This window comes from Lichenostomus cassidix, chromosome 3 (genome assembly GCF_008360975.1).
Source record: "Lichenostomus cassidix isolate B80296 chromosome 3, HeHo_3.0, whole genome shotgun sequence".
NCBI lineage: Eukaryota > Metazoa > Chordata > Aves > Passeriformes > Meliphagidae > Lichenostomus > Lichenostomus cassidix.
This window is the reverse complement of record NC_139483.1, coordinates 94,745,720-94,765,769: the sequence shown is the minus strand read 5'-3', so window position 1 is coordinate 94,765,769 and position 20,050 is coordinate 94,745,720. Positions and strand designations below refer to the sequence as shown.

The following is a 20,050-nucleotide window of genomic DNA, read 5'->3' as shown; positions in this document are numbered from 1 at the left end:
AAAATTACCTAAAATAAGAGTAATATATTCCATGGCCGAATAACAGGCTCAGATCTGTCTCCACAGCAGAACCTGGAGTGGTAGCCTTCAACACTAGTTCATGTAGTCCACAGGAAAAAAAGAAGTGAGCAGTTATTGGGAGGAACAGCACAAACTCTTCCCAGGAGGGATGTCTCAAAGGAAAGGCTTGGCTGTGGTGTGTGGGAACCTCTGGCCATGGTTGTGCTACTAAAAGGGATGTTTCCAGGACCGTTATTGGGTCATGAGAGCATCTGCGTACAGCAGCCTGTATCCATGATGATTTAAAAAAATAAAAAGTCTCATGCTCTGAAACAGAGAGGCTGCCTCAAAAAATTTTGGCTGGCTAGGGGTGCCTTGAATCATGCCTATGCCTAGACTACGCCAAGGATTGGTCTAACGGCAGCAAAAGTTACTGGCTTTCAGTGCAACATCTCAGAGATCCCTTGGAATTATATGATGAAAGGGGTTTATTTCCCCTTGTGGTGGGTTTGCATGGCCTGGTTTTTGGTAGCGGGGCAGGGCCCACCGAGGTGACTTCTGTGAGAAGAAGACAGGCTCCTGGCCAGGGTTGGGCCAATTAGAGATGGTGGTAATGTTAAGTTCTAAGTTGAGCCTGCTTTGCCCATGATGGTATTTGATGAGCTATCTCTCCCAGTCCTTATCTCAGCTCATGAGACTTTCATTAAATTTTCTCTCCTCTGTGCAGCTGCAGAGGGAAGTGAGTGAGAGGCTTTCATGGGTGCCTGGCATTGGGCCAGCATCAACCCACGGTACCCCCTAGTTTAGGGAGAGAATAAACTAAGTCCTTGGGTCCAAACCATGAGTAGACCCAGAACATAAAAGCTCTAGGGAAACAGTGCTGCCTTCATATATCCAACACTTCTTCACTTGGAATGACATTTTGAAGAATATCTTTTGGGAAATATGCTCCAAAACCATCATAGGCACAATGAGTTGCCCTGAAAATAACAGCCATCTAACTAATGACAAATGAGCACTGGCCCTTCACACTTACATGCTTCCTTGAAAAATCAGAAAATGTTTTAAACACTATCACAAAGTTAATTAATATGGTATTTGTTGGAATGGAGCCTGGTATCATCTGTAGTTTTTGTTTTATTGTCCAACAGAACTTTAAAAAGTCTCAGAAATAATTTGCTATATTTGCTTTGGTTTTGTTAGGTTTTTAATTCTTTCTTTCTTTTTTTTTTTTTTTTTGTTTTCTTCAATCCTCAGGCCTTTGTGCACACCAGGTTTGGCTGAAGTATTTTTTGAGAGTTTAAAAGACCTCAGGGACACATCTAAGAGTTTTAACATAAGTATGCATATTTCTTCTATGTATTTCTCATTTTTTCCTGCTATCTCTTTTCACATAAATACAAAAATTATTTACAGTCCCTGAAGGAAGGAATAAAATTTAAGACTGCAGGTACCACTCTTAGGTCTTTCAAATTCTCTAAAAAACAGTGATTTAGATTTTCTAAATAGAATCACAGTTGTTATATTCAATACATGATCTTTATTTATTTTTTGAGGGGAAAACTTGGAGAAGAGAGCTGAAGTTTCACATGCTTTATAAAACTAGCATTTTATCATGTTGATGTTTGCCTTTTTTGTAAACAATGGCTTCCATTAGTGTCTTATACAATTAAATCTGTTTGATTATTAATGCATTAATAAAAATATATATTTTTTACCCTATTTCTATTTCATTGTTCATTCTGTCTGGGAAGGAGATTTCTTTCTAAAAAGACAAAGGGCCCAGTTTCCTGAATCTAATTTTGTTCTCAGTTTTCTTTAAGCGGAGATTGTAGTAGATCTAAAGTAAAAAATGTTGGTTTTTTTGCTGTAAGCCAATTGAACAGAAGCTGTGCTTTCCCATTTTTCCTGGTCTTTATTACCCAATTGTTATTCCTTATTACAAAGTGTCTCCCATTATGGTATTTATTTATTTTTCAGCAGGTTCCTTTTCCTTCACACTTGCTCTAACTGGTAGTAAACCCTTAATGCCACAGTGACCAATGGTAAATCACCGTGTCTGACACTGGGAGACAAAAGAAGCAGGAGGGATCTGTGAAAAATGCCTGCAAGAAGCAAAGCACAGCATGGATGGAGATGATTCACGTCTCTGCAGTGAATCTTCAGTAAAAGGTAGCAGAGCAGAACCAAAGACCATTTTCACTCATCTTGAATTCATTTCACCTGATCTCTAAAGTATTTCCCTGCTACCCACCAGAGCTTTGAACCAGGCTGCATGTCTGAGTGCTGCTTTTTTCCTTTCTTTTTTAATTTTTTTTTTATTTGCCAAAAAAGTGAGAGTAAAAAAGGCAGCTAACAGAGGGAGAAGCTGCAAGCAAGGAATGCAGAAAAGAAACTGATTTGGACATCTGTCTGTCCATCCCTTGAATTTTTAACAGATTTTTATGCAATCTGATTTAAGATAAGAAGTTTTCCAAAACCGTGTAATGATCTTAAGTTCCCAAGTCATTCAAATGCTTTTGGAAAAGTTGCTGGAAATCAATGCATCCATACTTAAACAAAGAAGTGCTTTCTATTTAACAAAGTCTGCTGGTAATTTTTTTTTCTCTATTTTTATAGCTATTTTAGCTGTTTCCTTGAAAAATTACCTTTTTTTTTTTTTTCTCTTTCTCTTTTGCTGGCATTGTAATACCTGTTTAATTTAGTAATTTAGGGCTGTCTTATTCCTGTACAAGTCTACATAAATCTGCTGGTTACTTTTAATTAAGCAGAATCAAACCTGTTGCCCTTCATCCTGAAAAGCTATAGCAACATGCTTTTATGAGTCACAGACTCATAGTAAGTAAATTTAAGCTTGCACAGATAAAATGATATTGAGCTGATGGTGACCTCGTGGATCGTTTTGTTCCTTTCTGGCACTGACAACTGCAACCATTGTACAAGCTGATTTTCTTTGGGTTTAAACTAGTGATAGGGCTAGCCCTGTTAGTATGACTGAAAAGACATTGTATTTTCCTGCCTTCCTGGCTTTTCTGGGATTCCAGCTAATTTCTGCAGGACAAGAGACTTGGGATGCAAGTCTGAGTGCTTTCTGATTAACTTCAGCTGAAGTTAGAAAAAAAATCAACACAAGATTTTGCCACTATTGAGGTATTGAACCTGGCTTCCTCATATGTAGACATTCCAATTTAATTTCACTGGGGAGTGGATTTCCTTGTTAAATTCTTCAGGGAGGTGCCTGCATTCTTCCTCGCTGCTGAAGCTCTCTACTCGTTACCACAGCTGAGACTTTCAATCAAGTCTCAACTGAGTCATGCCTCAGGTCTCCTCTTTTCTTATCAGAACTGTTGGCTGCTACTCACTTTTGTGACTGAATTTTGTGACTGAATCCTTCTAAAAAAAACCCTTTTTCTAAAACTTTTGGCCATGTAGAAGTAATACCATTGTGTGGTAGTACACTAGGTAAATTTTGTTGTAAGATTTATTCTAAATACACTGATGAAAGTTTGAAAGGAAGGTGCTAAGTCCTGTGAATGTGAACCTTTGCTAAAGAAGCAGTAATTTAATACCCAGAAAGTGATAGACAATGAGGGTTGGAAATCATAATGCCATAGAAAAGTAAAGAATGGCCCATTGCTTCTTGCACAAACAGAACAGAATCTTTTTATGCTAAGTAGTCTGCTTTGCAAACATACACAAGAACCCCTGTGCTTGCATCTTTCAAGCATAAGCCTACCAGGATATCTTGTGCTCATTGATGACATATATTGTAAGGGTTTTTTTTTAACTGTAGAGGTGCTTTTTTTCTTGCCTGGGTTATAAAAATACAGCATCACCCTTTTAATTTTGCTACCATTGGTAATGTTCCAGGCCCTAATACCTAGAGGTGGGTTTCACTGCATGTCAGGATAATTGCAGAGAATAGAGACAGCTCACCCTGCCCTGTCTCGGATCTGCAGCTCCAGCTCAAGGTGGCAGACAAAGGGAAAAGAGAGAGAAAATGTGTGCATGTGTTTGTGCAGGCGTAGGCAGTGTTAACAGAAGGGAATTAGCAGGCTCAGAGCTTTGATTATCGACTACAGAGAGTTTCAGCTCTGGTCTCTTGTGTGAATCAGCCGGATCCATGACATCCAAAAGTGGTTATCAGCTGATGATTGTTTGATTGCCTGTGCAGTAATTAGTTTGAACTGGGCTCCCCCAGTGAGACTCAGCTGGTGTCTGTGCACCCTTTCCAGGTGTTCTGGGGCCAGTTGAGGAGGTGATGCCTCCAGGCATCCCCAGCTGCCCATAACCTTCCCTTTGCTGAGGTGAGGGCTGCCTCTATCGCAGCTCTGCTGGTGACTTGCTGCCGTAATTGCATCCAAACCCATCTCGGTTAAAATGAGCCAAATGAGCCTGAGAGTTGAAATAATCAGTATTGGCTAGCCTGGCTGGCTCTGCCAGGGGTGGTGGGGAGATGGCCACACAAACCCTTCTGCCAGCAGGCTGGAGGAGCTGGTGGGCTGCAACAGTGGGACTGGCAGATGGGGCTGGAGCTTTGTCTGCAATGGGATTGAAGGGGATCTACAAATTCTAATCTGCTTTCTTCACTCTTGTGATTGCTCCAACCCATTTCCAGGGACTAAATGAAAGTAAGAAATCACCCACTTGGCCTTACTCACCATCCTTTGGTTTTCATGTTATGGAAGCCAGTCAGTTAAGACTAAACCTTGGTCCCATTATAAGAACAGCCAAGTAACCACTGGTTTCTTTTAAATCAGAAGTTAGTTCTTAAATGATGAGAAAGTTTGTAATTCTTGGATCTACAACAATGCAGAGGTGCTCAGTGCAATAAAAATAAACACTTGTCCTGACCAGCTTGATAAACAACCACTCCTGTGGCCATTCCTTACACCTGGTCAAAGTGAGTGTGGAAACTCTTGGATTCTTCCAGTCCTGCAGCCAGGCTGCCTGACCTGTGTATGAAAGGACTATGATTCCAATAATTTTGACAAGCACTGAATTCACTGTTAAGTTTAAAGAGAGTGAGAAATAGAGACTTCTTTTGGTGCTAATATTTCTTGGGTTGTGATTTTGCATTACTGTTGTAATAGAAATCATTTATTGTACTAATGGGATGGGAAATTTCTGTGGGAGGAAGCAGCAGCAGCTATCCTAAAGGCAGGAGTGAGGTGTGGCCCTGAAGTTTGCATTTCTGGAGCTACTTCTGTGCGTGAGCTGCAAGTAATAACCTTGTAATGGAAGTTGTCACCTTTTGGCCTCTGCACCTCTAAACCTCAAACAATGGCCAAAAATGTGAACCTGGTATAACTAGTTTACATTTTAAGTTTTGTATAAAGACATGGGCAGATACAGCCATTCTGGCTGCAGCAAGGTTGGACTGAGCAGTTCCTATCCATCCCACCCTATGCTGCTATTTCTTCTCATGGTACCAAAGGGGAGCTGCTAGGGTTCTGTGGGCTTTATTGTTTGAGAGGTTTCCAGAGAGGGTGAGAGATGATCCTGCCTAAAAACCCCTTCAGACAGGAGTTGTGGGTAGAAGTTGGGAAAGGAGGGGAATCTGACTTACAGCCAGACTGATGATTCTGTCACAATGCATATTTGCCAAAATCTGGAGATGTGGCTGTGCTGGTGTACTTTCTGAAGAAATGTTGTTGGGCAATGCCATCTCCCCAGGATCTGTAAAGTTATTGATTTACTGAAGTCAGTATTATTATTATTAAGGTTTTATTTCCAAGCATTTATTTAAAGTTGTGAGTGTTCACAATGCTCTATGCTTCTCTTTTTTCTGTTTACTCTGTCTAGATAAAAGCATGGACTGACACTTACCAGAGCTGGTATATTATGTGGTGTTATTTTAGCACAAATGCATACTGTTCAGCACCTGTACAAGATCAGCCATGACAGCTGATGGCTTAAAATTTATGATGCATCATGTTGCCAATATGATTTCAGCTCCAAAAACATACAACCCCTACTTTAGTCTTCTTTTCTCTGCTCATATAATTTTAAGCAAAGAGAGAACAACTCTGGATTATTCTGACAATTTTATATCTTATTGCATCATATAATGTGGATTATATACAACAGAGATGGCTGAAAAGTACAGTTTCCCTGCAGACTCTGCCCTGACAGATTTACAGTCTGCTGAATCCTGCAGAGAATTGAGGATGTGCATTACAATGCCTCATCTCCTGCAGGATGCTGGGAACTTTCAAGTTGTTTTCACTGTGTAATTCCTACAGTTTTTAAAGTCAGGTAAGAGTAGTAGAAGACTAAGTGATAGATTCAAAAAATGCAGTGTATGAGCAGTGTTTTCACATTTAGAGCAATATACATTGTAAATCAGATCATTGTCTAGTTTGCTAATATGTGGCACATTGTGCTGCAATGTAAAGCTAGAGTAGAGCACTTACCACATCTGGAGTGCTATTACTTAATTGAATGCATATCATGTGCCACAAAAGCAGACATAATATATATAAGGACAAAAGTGGAATAGGATGATGTGATGAAGAAAGGCACAATGCTTTTTGCTTTGACACCAGATGATGAAGTGACTACAATCCATATATTTCAACCCTTGTAGTTCACCTATTTCGTGCCAGCAATGGTATTTATTAATTTATCTTCAATATTAATAGTGTTAATATTATCACTTGTAAATAATATAGTCATATGCAGAATTGTATATTTTAAATGAGTGGTGAATTTATCCCAACACTGCAGTATAGAAACCATAGCCTCAGGGTTCAAAACAAAAATTAGTAATGAAGTAAAGAAATTGTTAGTGTGTCAGTGTGATATTTGGCAGGGCAAAGCCGAGCAGTTTTGTAAATTTAATCCCTCCTCCAAAAAGATTACCTAAATTAACTATTAGTAATTAGATATTTACTATTTAATGAGCTTGGATTTAAGCAAATAAATTTTCATCTTTGTGTTTATCCCTTTGAAAGTATAAACTGTTGTATTATGCAAAAAGCATCATCTCTGGTAAACCCACCAGCTTCCTTCATTCGCACTGACTTGTCTGTGTGTTCCCATGTTGACACCTTCTTTTTGAATATCCCTCTAATTCCTTATTTATTGATTTATAGCTGTCTCATCCAGAAAACACTTCAGCTTATTTAACTTCTGTTGACCACAAGATGTTGGTAAAAAGCAACTTCTTCCCAAGGCAGCTTTGGACTTGCTGGGCCTGAGTTCACAGCTGGCTGAAGGATTTGCTCCTGTGTGCTCTTGGTACTGTGAGAGAAAATCAGGTTTAAAAGAGTTTCATCCAAACCTTCCCTTTCATGTGGAGTGAGCTGGCCAAGCAAATTTCCATATGATGTAAAGAAACAAGTATAGTAAAGAGGAAAACGTGATTCTGATGACTAGAGCACATGCACAGAAAACAAATACATCTAGACTGTATGTGTAGAAGTAGGAGCATTTAAGACCCCTTTAAATCTGAGGGGTGGGATTGCTGTAAGCCATCAGCTTGTGTCAGGATTTAACCCCAGGCCCACACAGCCACTCAGTCACTTATCTGATGGGATGGAGGGGGAGAATCAGAAAGGTAAAAGAGAGAAAACTCACGGGTTGAGCTAAAGACTGTTCAGTAGCTAAAGAAAAAGTCACTTGCAAGCAAAGCAAAACAAGGGAATTCATTCACCATTTCCAATGAGCAGGTGTACAACCATTGCAGGAAAGCAGGATTCCATCATGCATAATGGAGACTTGAGAAGACAAACACCATCAATCCAAATATCCCTCTCACCTTCCTCCTACTTGCCCCTCTTTTGCCCATGACACTGGGATATTCCTTGGATCAGCTAGGATCAGCTGTCCTGGCTGTGCTCCCTCCCACTCCTTGTGCACCCCCAGCATCCTTGCTGGTGTGGTGGGCTGAGGAGCAGAAGGTCTTGACTCTGTGACCACTGCTCAGCAAGATCTAAAAAATCTCTATTATCAATGCTGTTTTGGGCACAAATGAAAAACACAGCCCCTCAACAGCTACTGTGAAGAACATTAACCCTTTCCCAACCAAAACCAGCTTGACTTACCACCTCCCATCTCTGACTGTCTTTTCATACTGCTCCCTGAAATTCAGACAAGACCTATTCATTTATGTACCTCATTGTAAACTCCCTAACACAGTTTTAGGAAGTGGGACAAATAGTGCAGGTGTATCAAGACCATATAAATAGTAGTGTTTGCCTAATCCTTTCTTTAGAAGTATACACTGATTTTTCCTTATGATTATTTTCTTATTTGAAGAAGATAATAATATAATAAAAATAATACTAAAAGAGCAAAAAATTAGGGCTTCTGGCTTAAGTACTCTTCCCTCCAGAAGCTCCTGGAAAGCAGATGCAAGTGTCCATTAACCATATACACAACAAAGGGCTGGGTCTAAATTATTTATGTGGTGTGCTCAGTGGGAGGTGGATAAGCAAGCACAGAGAGCATTTGCTGCTGTGGGATGGTGCTGAGCTTGTCACTGGCCCTGGTGTGAAGAAATGCTGCATGGAGGGGTTTTAGATGAGCCTGTGCATGAGGGTCGAGGACCATGTATTTGTTGTGAATGTTTATAATTTCTCTGATAATAGATTGTCATGTACAGTGCACAGAACAGAGAGCAACTCTCACCTCTCCTTCCATTGAATAGCAAGTCACCTTATCCTGTGATGTACAAGGCAAAGTAATTGCATCTCAAATGTGTGGTGCATTTTTGTTTAGAAGGTTAGCGCAAAATTGATTTATGAAACAATTTTCCCTGTTTCATGTCAGAGAGGCCATTTTCTGGTGAATAATTAGATGTGGGTTTCTCCTGTATGGTGACATACACTTTTGTGAAGCTAGCTATAGTTGCAGCTTTTCATTAAATAAATCTCAGAGGAAATTTTTTCTAGTTGTTCATGAGAATTTTTTTTCCTATGACATAATTTCAAAGATTGATTCTAGTTGATTCTGGAAGAGTAATTTTTTCAATTGCATTTACCTGTGCTCACAGTGACATTTGGTAAAGAATGATCTTATGCTACTCTGGAGGTAACTGTCCTGTTTTCATAACAAAATCATAATCTTAGATCAGCGCATATGAGAATACTTGTACAGTACAATTGCACTTGACAGGGAAAAAATTGTCTTCTTGGTCCTCAAACTACCCCCTGAGCTTTCAGTTTGGTGGTGAACACCTCAGGGCAAAAATATTCTCCTGACCTGCTGCCTTTATTTTATCAGAGTCACCTATCAGAGGCAGCCACAGTTTATGCATACTGATTGAAGACTTTTTTCATCCTTTTATGTAGATTTTTAGGTCATTTTTCAAACTTTGGTACCTAAAGTTGTATATATAAATTATTGCTTGTTTTTTCTGGGTATCCATTTTAATAATGTAAATACTGGATTAGATTCAGATGCCCAGTACATTTAATCTCCTAAATTTGAAATAGTGTCCTGCCTTTTATTAGACATTGCATTGGACTGATTTTTTTTTAAGGAAATTATAGGGTTTCCAGTGAGTTTCCTTAAAATATAATTCAAATCTCATAAAATTTAAACATGAAAAGTTGAACATTAAATGAGCTATTTACTTTTTATAGCCTTATACTTAATCAAGGAATACAGCAAAAAAAAATTACACAATATATTTGCTATGTTATTGGCATATTAACACCAATTTTTTAAAAAATAGTATTTTTATTAATTTGTTAGATCAAGTGATTTTAAATGTACTATAAAAGAAAGAAATCATAATTCATTGAACAAGCCAGTGCTGGGATGCCAGTTTTAAGAAACTGTGGTGATTCTACAAATCTAAGATTGTTTCAAACAAATTTCCTTTTAACTTTACTTCCTCCTTTCCTTAATGTAGAATGAAAATACACATTTTTTTTCCAGGGACAACAATACTCCATTTCTGATTAAATTTCAGCTCTAATTCCCAAATCTGGATTTCATGTTAGTGGAAGTAATCTTAATAGTACTTTAACACAAATGAAACTTATTTTATCTGTGATGATTTGTTTACTGTTTGTTGGAACATGCCTTTAACACTTGAATTTTTTTGGTTTTTTTGCAAGCTTAATAGGAGTCTTTGGAAGAGAGGAAGAGGAGAAGGAGATTTTTTTTCCAGAATATTTTGTGTATTAGCATCATGGATTCTTTTCAGTTGGCTTTATAATTATGCAGTTTCTCTAGTAAAAGCACTGTACATATTGGATTGAATGCCTAGAATTATATTTCTCAATTGTTGTTGTTGTGTTTTAGGCAGAATCTTGTATGGGAATTATGAAAAATGCAGCTTTCTAAACACGTGGAGATGAAGGAACTATATGAAGTCTGACGAGTATATGAAATATTAATAGAAAATTCTTCTATGGATATGAGGGCTTCTGTAAACCCAGAACACATGCAGGATCAGATCTGTAAAAGGATGGGCAGTTTAAAACTCTTCAGGCAGATGATTTCTGGCAAGGTAGTCCAGAATTTAAACTTCTGTGACCTTCTACCAAACCTTAGATAACAAAGGCAGATTAGAAATAGTACTAACTGCAGTCATAAAATTCATTCACCCAGACTGTAATCTTCCTTAAAATAGAAGTTACAGCCTTCTTGGGAGGACCATTCCTAAAGATTAACAGAGCATTCACTACTTGTGGGGGAAGAAATGGGCCTAAAATTGGAAGGCGTCGTTTTGTAAAGCAGACATGGCAGGAGAGAGACAGCGAGTTGTGGTGGAGGGAAGCAAGGCCACCCTGGCATCTCAGAGGGAGTCATTAGGAGGAACATGTGGGGGAAAAAAATTGCTGTCTTAGCAAGGACATTACTGAAAAACCCACTGATCCTCACACTGGCTGGCTCTGCTGAGTGGAGGCGAGACAGACACAGAACTCTGAGTGTATTGATCTGAGTAATAAAAAATTTAAAAAGAATAAGAAAAAGATTTTTTTTTTTTTTTGGTAGGAGCAGAAGTGAGTTAGGAAACTGCAGCAGACTGGTAATTTATTGATCACTGTTCAGGGCAGCTGGAAGTAGAATAAAGGACACGAGGATGGGAAAGCCAGCAGCCATCCCAAAAACAAATGGGTAAACTCTGGCTAGCATATGGGAGAACTGGGATCAGATGCATAACCTCTGATCATGCAATATGGTAGACATTTGAAACAGAAGCAGAGACAGGAGTCTTATCTCTTTGTGAAGCTTGTAATTATGCAAATTCTGGTAAAACCTTTTGTTGAAGTTTCTCCTTTCTCTGTCCTGAGTAGTTTTCCAGCCGTTGTCCACTGCAATTTTTTTACATGTGTTGATATAGACAACCATGCTGATAAGTACATGGTTGAGATCAATATATTTGTGGTGCCACTAACATACATTATAGCTTAGAGAGGATTGATTATTTATTCATACATTGAATAGTTCCTAATGGATGTTTTACAACCTATAGGGAAAATAGGTTCTGTAAGATCAAAATATAAATGTTATAATGAAGTGAGAAAGTTTGGAGAGGGAAGAAAGTGTAACTTTCTCATATACTTGTTCATTAAAAATGATATATCCCTAAGAAATTAAATAAGTGGCTGCCATGGTGTCCTCAGTCTCAGTGCTATTAATAGACTGATAGGCATTGCAGCAGACTGACTTTGACAGAGTATAGAAGAAAATTGTTCATGGATTGCTCCAGAGGATGTTCTAGATGCTATTGTGTTCTGGATTACTCTGCTAGAGGATGATGAGTAGAATATGTACTCAACTCCATTACATCTCACCACTGTGTGCTACAACCTGCATGCCTTTCTGATGTTGTTTAGAAAATTATATTGAAAATGGCCCTCATTTGCTCACCTACTCACTGCAGAATTTTTGACAAACAAAGATAAATCCTGAGAGGTGGGACAGTGCTTTTTATCACACTAATGTCCTTACAGAATTGGCTTAGCTGTGAAAACTCCCCTTAGGGAAAGTACAGACCATAAGCCTGAAGGTGTTCATCCCTTCTGATGGGCTGTGACTGACACAACTACCCTGACACATAAGAGACAGCTGTCACGTCTTAGAAGGTGTCAAAGACTCCCAAAGCATCCCACGATCCACAGTATTACATCATCCAGTGTTAAACTCCCCACCCCAGTGAGGTGCCTTGGCATCCCCACTGAGCCTGAGCATCATATTAATCCACCATATTAATTTGTGTTTCATGGGTTTCCCCCACCCCAACAGATCAGGACTGTGACTGTCATTTTGACCAACAGCATCAAAATTGAGACAATTGAGTCTTCTTTGTGGATCCAAGGGTGGAGACCATACACATTTCTACTCTTATCCTTTCTCTCTCTTTCTTTTCCATCATGCATTTTCTTACGTGTTATTTTTATGCTTTTATATTGTTGCATTTCTAATCAAAATGGCTACATTTTAAAATTTGCCCAGTACCCTATTGTACCTTAATATTCTAAAGTTTGCAAATAAAGTAAAGTAAAGTTTGCAAGTAAAACGTTTGAGAGTTTTCTTTTTTCTCCTGCTTGCTGCCCAGAGTAAATCAAACAGCCTTCCCCTAAGCCTGCTGAGCGGACCAGGGCATACCACGTTACTGAGTTAAATTGCTGCTTTCTGCCTTTTCATTCCTAAGTAACAGCAGTCCAGTGAATGACAAATCATACAACCAATGCAAAACTGACAATTCTTAAAAAGGTAATCCAACTTCACATGTGATTTAAAATACAGTGAAAAGATTGTTATCTTTTCATAGACATGAAAACAAATTTCAGCTTTGCAAGTATTCTGGGAGGCTTTAGAAAGACTATAATAAAAGAGGTGACCACCTCTTAGGGATTTTAGACTGGTGGTGGCATAGACTACTACAAAATAGGAGTAATCTTGTATTAAAAATTGACAACAAATAATAATCTATCTTTATCTTTAATGGAGTATATTTAGTAGTAGCTCTCTATATTTTCTATGATGTACTTGTTTCAAAGCAGGCTCATCTTGTGCTTTCAATCTCTCTAGTTTCAATACACCTAGTTTAATTTTTATAGAAGAGTTTAAACTTAGATATATTCACATTTCTTGCATATGTCCTACAGCATTCTATTCTCAGACTCATAGTCTGCAGAAGAGGTTGCTGTACCTTTGATGAAAAAACCTGTCCCAACACCTTTTAACATAGGGGATTAATATACCCCAGATTTTCTAAGGTCTATAAGAAGATTTTCAGGAAATTTCAGAATTCCTCCTCATTCTTCTATGGAATGACAATCAAAAGTATCTGAAAATGCAGTTCTGGAGTTGTGGTATTAAATTCCCTGTTCCATCCTCAGAGATACTCAAAAGCCATCTGAACATGGTCAAGGGCAAACTGCTCTAGGTGACCTGTCATGAATACAGGGTTGGACCACATGACCTCCAGAGGTCCCTTCCAACCTCAACCATTTTATGATTCTCTATTCACTTTGATAAAAGAAATCAGGTGTGTGGATATACATTTCAAAGAATACTCTTCTTTTGATTCATCAAATATGGTTATTTGTGATTGTCATCACTACAGAATACAATCTGTGAGAAAAACTTAGATTTTCTTCTAACACGTAACTGGACTCAGCTTTGTACTTTTTTTAGCTTTTGGCTGTAACTGCATATTGCAGGTGTACATTTTATTGAAGCTGGCATTCTTGCAGATTTCTATACTCACAGGATACTGGTTTTTGACCTCTTTTTCTACAGCTTGACTTCCTGGATTTCTTGTACGTCACTACATCCTTTAGAAAAGATTTCTCTTTCTGAACCACAGTGCAGTTGTTATTGCCCTTCTTTCTGCTTCCATCTTAGTTTCAGTCATCTCCAGTCTTTAGTATTCAAATGTTTGTGACCCTTTCCTGTCTTCCTTCGAGTCATGTTTAAATACCTTGAAGGAAGGCAGAGTTCTGTCAGGGACTTCTCATGAGACTGGCATTTTGCCTCCTCTGCCAATACTATTTGGTTGCTCTAACACTGGGAGGGTAATGTACAAACAATAAAGCAAAGTTGTGCTACAAACCTACAAACTGCAAATCTACAGTAATCCTTTAAGGCATGTAGCTCAATGATCTTTTATTCAATGATATCTTCAAAGATTTTCAGGGACAAACAAGTAAAATAGGAAAAGGTCAAATTATCTATAGGCCATAAATATCTATATCTATCTATGTATAGATATATCTATATGTATATACATATATATAAATAGATACCTATAGTATCTTTATAAGCCTTCATACCATGATTGCTGCTTTTTCATTAAAACAATAATATCATGCACGACCCATTACAACACCTTCCCTACACATATGCACATGTGTTTAAAATTATGTCTGCTAGAAACACCCAAAATTGCTATATTTGGAAAATCAGACTTCTTTCTATCACTTTGAGTATAAAATATCATTCTCTGGTTAAAACCTGCTACTTGCTTTCACACAGCATTCAGTTGGACCACAGTTACTTGACTAGTGATGAAAGTTAAGAATTAAGTGGTTGGGTTGTTTTGGGTTTTTTTTGTGCAGGGAATAGGATTTGTAACACAGGTCAGAGAACAGTTTACAAAAGCTTTTATACAAAATGTATATGAAAGAGTAAATTAAGGAAATCACTCATTCCCCCCCTTCAATCTTTTCACTTATATCTAGATATATCTGCATATAAATATATGGAACATTTTCTGTAATTGCTCTGCCAGTAGAGCAGATGTCTTGTCAGTAGATAATAATGTACTTAACACTTAAATAATTCCTTCATACATATTATTAGAAAGCATTTTACAAATACATCCCATCATTGACCATTTTGCAGATAGACAAAAGAGAGGTATATTAATTGATTTGTTAAGTTCTAAGCAATGGATTAAAACAGACTAAAATGTAGGACTGTAGGATAAAATTCTTATGCGCTCTACATCAACAAGAAGTTTGCTGTTCATTTTATGTAGCAACAATTTTATTCCAAGTGTCCTACCTTCTCATCTATTGCATAGCCTAGCACTGATTGCCTCTACCTACACTTGAGATGATTGATCTGACATAGGGAGATAAAACCCTAAAATAATACTTTGTTTTGAATTTTTATCATAGTGTGGACTGCTGTGCTCATGGATGAGATCACTCACTTCAGCTATCTGCAATTAGAAATTTAAGCTTCTTTTGTTGTCAGCGAAGGAAAGATGCAACTCTAGAATATGCTTCTTTCCAGCTATTTGAAGACAAAGATGAATTATCAGTTTAAGCTGACCCTGCTGTTAGAAGAAACAGTCTTGGAGTTCTTCTCCCCTCTTCATGAGCTCTTTACGAACTGTGAGATGCACCATGTGGTGAGAGGATCCGAGCTAAAACTAATCTTGGGTGCAAAGGGCTGATTTTCAGCCAGATCAGCTCCCTGAACAATTTACCATATATTCGTACAAATGTTGGTATCAGCACAAGAGACAAATCTGTGCTGGGCTGGGAATAGTGCATGTGAGTAAACGCAGTGCAGGCCTGCTTTCCTTCCCTGGTAGCACCAGGTTAAAGGATCTACTGAATACCAGTCTTAGCCACCTGTGCTGGTTTTGACTGGGGCAGAGCTAATTTTCTTCCTCTGGTAGAGGAAGAATAATAATAGTATGGGCTGTGTTTTGGATTTGTGACCAAAACAGTGTTGTTGATAATTCAGAGGTGATTTTGTTACTGATGAGCAGCACTTACACAGACTCTAGAGCTTTTCTGCTTCTTGCCCCACCCCCCAAAAAAGGGGGCTGGGGGTGTACAAGGAGCTGGGAGGGGACACAGTTGGGACAGATGACTCCAGCTGACCCAAGGAACATCCCACATCATGTGGTGTCATGTTCAATGTATAGAGCTAGGGGAAGGAGAAGAAAGGGGAGGGCATTCAGAGTGATGGAGTTTGTCTTCCCAAGTCACTGTTATGCGTGATGGAGCCCTGCTTTCCTGGGCATGGCTGAACACCTGCCTGCCCATGGAGAGTGGTGAATCAGTTTCTTGCTTTTCTTTTCTTGCATGCACAGCTTTTCTTTACCTACTGAACTCTCTTTATCTCAGCTCACCCTTTTTCTCACTTTTACCCTTCTGAGTCTCTCCCCCATGCTCCTGGGTGGGGAGTGAGTGGCTGTGTGGGGCTGAGACGACAGCTGGGGTTAACCCATGGCACCACCTGCCATATTAAACAAGATTAATCTCACCTCGAGTTTATGTGCAATCACCACTCCCTGGCATTAACCTTATCAGCTGAAGTCTAGTGTGATGTTAGTACAACAGGCTTTTTTAAACTCCACCTCCACTAAGCAATCTGACACGGTTAAATAACAATTAGAGAAATGCTGTTATTGGAAGTGAAGATGCTGAATTCTCTCTTTATTTGTACATCTTACATACAAAGATGTTGTTAATTTCCAGGTATTGTAATTATGAAAATTTTAAGAATTATAAAATTGAAAAAGACTGAGCAGGTTCACCCCATGCTCTGATTTTGTACTTGATCTAGTTACAATTCTCTTAGATACTTGTTTATTTTAGTGGGAAGGCAAGCCCAAAAGGATTAAACCTTGCCTGCAGCTTTGTTTTTGTGCAAAAGTCAATTATGGCTGGCTAAATATCCCTGAGGTAAACATGTGTGAGGTTGATAATGTGGTTAGAATAGCAACAGCAGTTGTAAAGGAGACACTGGTGTTCATGGAGTTAACACATTCCATATTGCTATCATGCAAAAAATTACAGACACTTCCAGTCAGGGAGCATCAATCAATTTTTGTTAACTTTCAGGATTTTTTCTTCCTGGTGGAGCTAATATTACATCTAAATATTATGTGTGCTGCATCTGTAAATTTCATTCCATTTGCTTAAGGAAACCTTCTGTATGAAAAATGTGAGTTAAAAGCTATGTTATTTACCTGGTGCCACTGGATTGATTGTGGAATGGGTCAAATCCTGCTATCCTTAATGAGGAAAATATTGAATAATGGCTTAAGTAAATATTATCTGAATTCAATGAATGTTTAAGTCTCATGTATTAAATATTCAGAGGAGAAGAAAATGGTTCATAGTTTTTCCTCCCAGCTACCTAACCACCATTGCACCTAACCAGCCATGCTCATGCTTACTATTTCCTTCTGTATTTTGGCAACCAAAATGTTGCAGTTTCAACAGGCAGTGCAACAAACATCACATATCACAACAGAATGCAACCTCATAGTAAAATCACCTGGGAATTGCAAGTTCCTCGCAGTTAGAGAAGGGAACTGAAAGTGTGCTCTCACAGGTGATTTTTAACCACTGACACTGGATTAAGGGTGGCAGAAGCTGGCTACAACTGTCTTCCAAGTGAATTTTTGAGAAAAGGCTGATTTTACTCCAGGAGGAGGCAAAGGGACCATGACACACAGTCAGAGGGAGAAAGAATAACATTCCTTCATTTGGACTTCCCAATACTCTGCAGCATCAGCTAGCTTGAAGTGACTCCTTACTAGGACATTGGCCGAAAAATCCCAACGTGGCAACCCAGGCTCTTTCCATGCGCTGTTTTGGAGCCTAATGCCAAACTTTGGTCTATGACTTTCCAGAAATGATAGGGCACCTAACTCCTTTGCCCCTCTAGTCTTGTCAATATATTTTGTTGCCTGGTCCATAAAATGGAAATATTCTTATTTCTTGGGATTTTGTGAATAGAAGATTGCAAGACCCAAAACTACTGATGTGAGACACAGTTAAAATAACCAAAAATTAACAGATAGCAAAGAGGTGCAGAAGAAACTTGAATTTTTAAATATTTCTGAAGATATTAGACCATCTTTGTTAAAAGGGTTAGCCTGGCAAAGAACCAGTAAGAGTAATGGATAGATAATTTTACAGCAGATATTATTTTTATTTCTTGTCAATCTATGAAATATCATCCTTCAGGAGATAACCTGGCTGCCACATGTGGTAGGCAATTAATTCCCTCCATCCTCTAAAAGTGTTTTGCATTTATTTACAAGACTGTTTGCTTTTCTCTCCCCTCTGCCCTTTCAGAAATTTTATGTTAAAAAAAAAGAAAATTGTTGACCAATATAAAAAGGTGTTTGACCACATGTGGTGATCTCACAGATCCAGAAAATAGTGTGTTACCTCTCAAATGTGATCTTACTGAATAAGATTCTGAGTTACTCATTCAAAGATCAAATGCAAAATAAAAACAAAAATTTAAAGGCATAAATTTTCTAGTTATTCAGGTGCAAAATGCCTGCAAAATTATTTCAATGAGAAGTAGGACCTGGAGTACTTTTGAGAATATAGGGTTTCACTTTCCACTGAATTACCCGGGTGTACCTCTATTGTAATTAGCACATTTTACTTGTTTAATAGACAACAAATGCCCAGTTTGGCTGGCATTATTCATGTTATGATGGAATATATTTATACCTGTTGATTCAAAGGTGTTTCAGTTCCATGACTAAAACATGAAGAGCATGTGATAAAGAATATCAAAAAGACTTTCTGTGAAGAGTTGGAATCCCCATCAGTGGAAGAAAGTTGATTCTCTTGGACTCTGAAATAAGTTATAATGGTGGAATAAAACAAGCCTTTTGCAATATGAAAGATTTCATTTGGAGAATTTTAAGGATGCAAAATCAAAACTGTAAAAAATGGAAAGTTTTGAAGTCTTTGCAATCTTAATTCAACCCCCTTCACTGCATGTAATGCAAAAGTGTCTTTAATGACAAGATCTCATATAATCTGTGTCACAGTCACTGCCTAATTTACAACCCTGAATGGCTGGTACCCACAAAATGAGTAGTAATTTGATATTTACTTTAGTTTCCTTTGTTTGAGGTGTGACCCACCCTTTTGTTCCCAAGATTTAAACCTAATCCTGAACGTAGAAATACTGACCTTGTCAGTGTAGAAATACTTCCTATGGTAGTCTTGCCACAGTGTCCTAGTGCTTCTTATTTGCTTATTACCATAACTTCATTGTGTTCCTGTGTTAAAGGATGTCACTTTCCTGTTTAACAGATGGGAGAACTAAAGTGAAGAAGGACTGCTGTTGATTCCCAAGCTTGTTTAAAACAAGGTAGGAGGAAAAAGGTAGGTATGAAAAAACAATTTTGGTTTTTCATAATTTGCATTCAAAGTATAATTTCATGATTTGATTTCATAATTTGTGTGTGCTGATAGCAAAGATTGCTTGGGCTATTGGGAGTAACCCTAAGTACTTACTTTATCTCTAAAAGAGATTTCATGGACCATGTGGAGGCGATAAAATGAAAAACATCCAATCACCTAGGAGAAGTCTAGTTTAAGGGACCTCTGTAATTGTACACTGACAGTATAACACAAAAATTCCATAGCAGTAGTAAGGGTAAAACTTAGCTCTTCAAGGTAATGCAAGCAAAATTATTTTTCTTTCTTGAACTCCCTTTTCCAACTCATTGCACAGATTTTGCATTCTGCTGTGAATGATTTGAGTAGGAATCCAATTCACCCCACAGCCCTCTGAATTGGTAGAGGATGTGCCATTTGTGGGAAGAAAAGTGTTGAAGTTTTCATAATATGAAATTCTTTATAATTCTTTGTAATGTAACAATGTAATGTCATGTGGGGTTTTTCAAATGTCTCTAAAAAAGCACAGTTTGTGTGGAATTGTTTTATCCAAAACAGGCAATATGAGCAGTGTCACAGTCAGGAAACAGCATGCAGATGGCAGTAACAGACTCCTGCCACGTGTCTGGGGCTGACAGGAGATGATTTTCAGTGGGCTTCACAGATAGTTGTTAATAGTAGAACAGTGCTTGTAACTTCTAACTTGGTTATTTTAGGCTGCCCTTGTCTTTCTTTAACTGCTCTGTCCTCGGTATTGGAAAGAAAACCTAGATGTCATCCCACACAAGCTCTGCCTAAGACATCACATATCAGGCTTGATCATATCTTTATTTCATGTGCTCATATTTTCGAGATATGAAATACAAGAGACCAAAAAGATCTTGTTGAATTTAATACTTTTGATACAAGTCTCTAAATAAAAAAGTCTACAAACTGAAAGGAATTCCAATATTTCATCT

At 38.1% G+C, this 20,050-nt stretch overlaps 1 long non-coding RNA gene across 1 annotated transcript in view; it reads left to right on the top strand.

Moving 5' to 3' along the window:
* Positions 1-19,402, top strand: part of LOC146440241 (uncharacterized) — a 51,893-nt gene extending 32,491 nt beyond the window's left edge. Inside the window, exons 2-4 of the long non-coding RNA XR_014851381.1 lie at positions 1,981-2,172; positions 19,005-19,076; positions 19,225-19,402. This is a non-coding gene — a long non-coding RNA (uncharacterized LOC146440241). The remainder of the gene's footprint in view (positions 1-1,980; positions 2,173-19,004; positions 19,077-19,224) is intronic.
* The last annotated feature ends 648 nt before the right edge of the window (positions 19,403-20,050 follow it).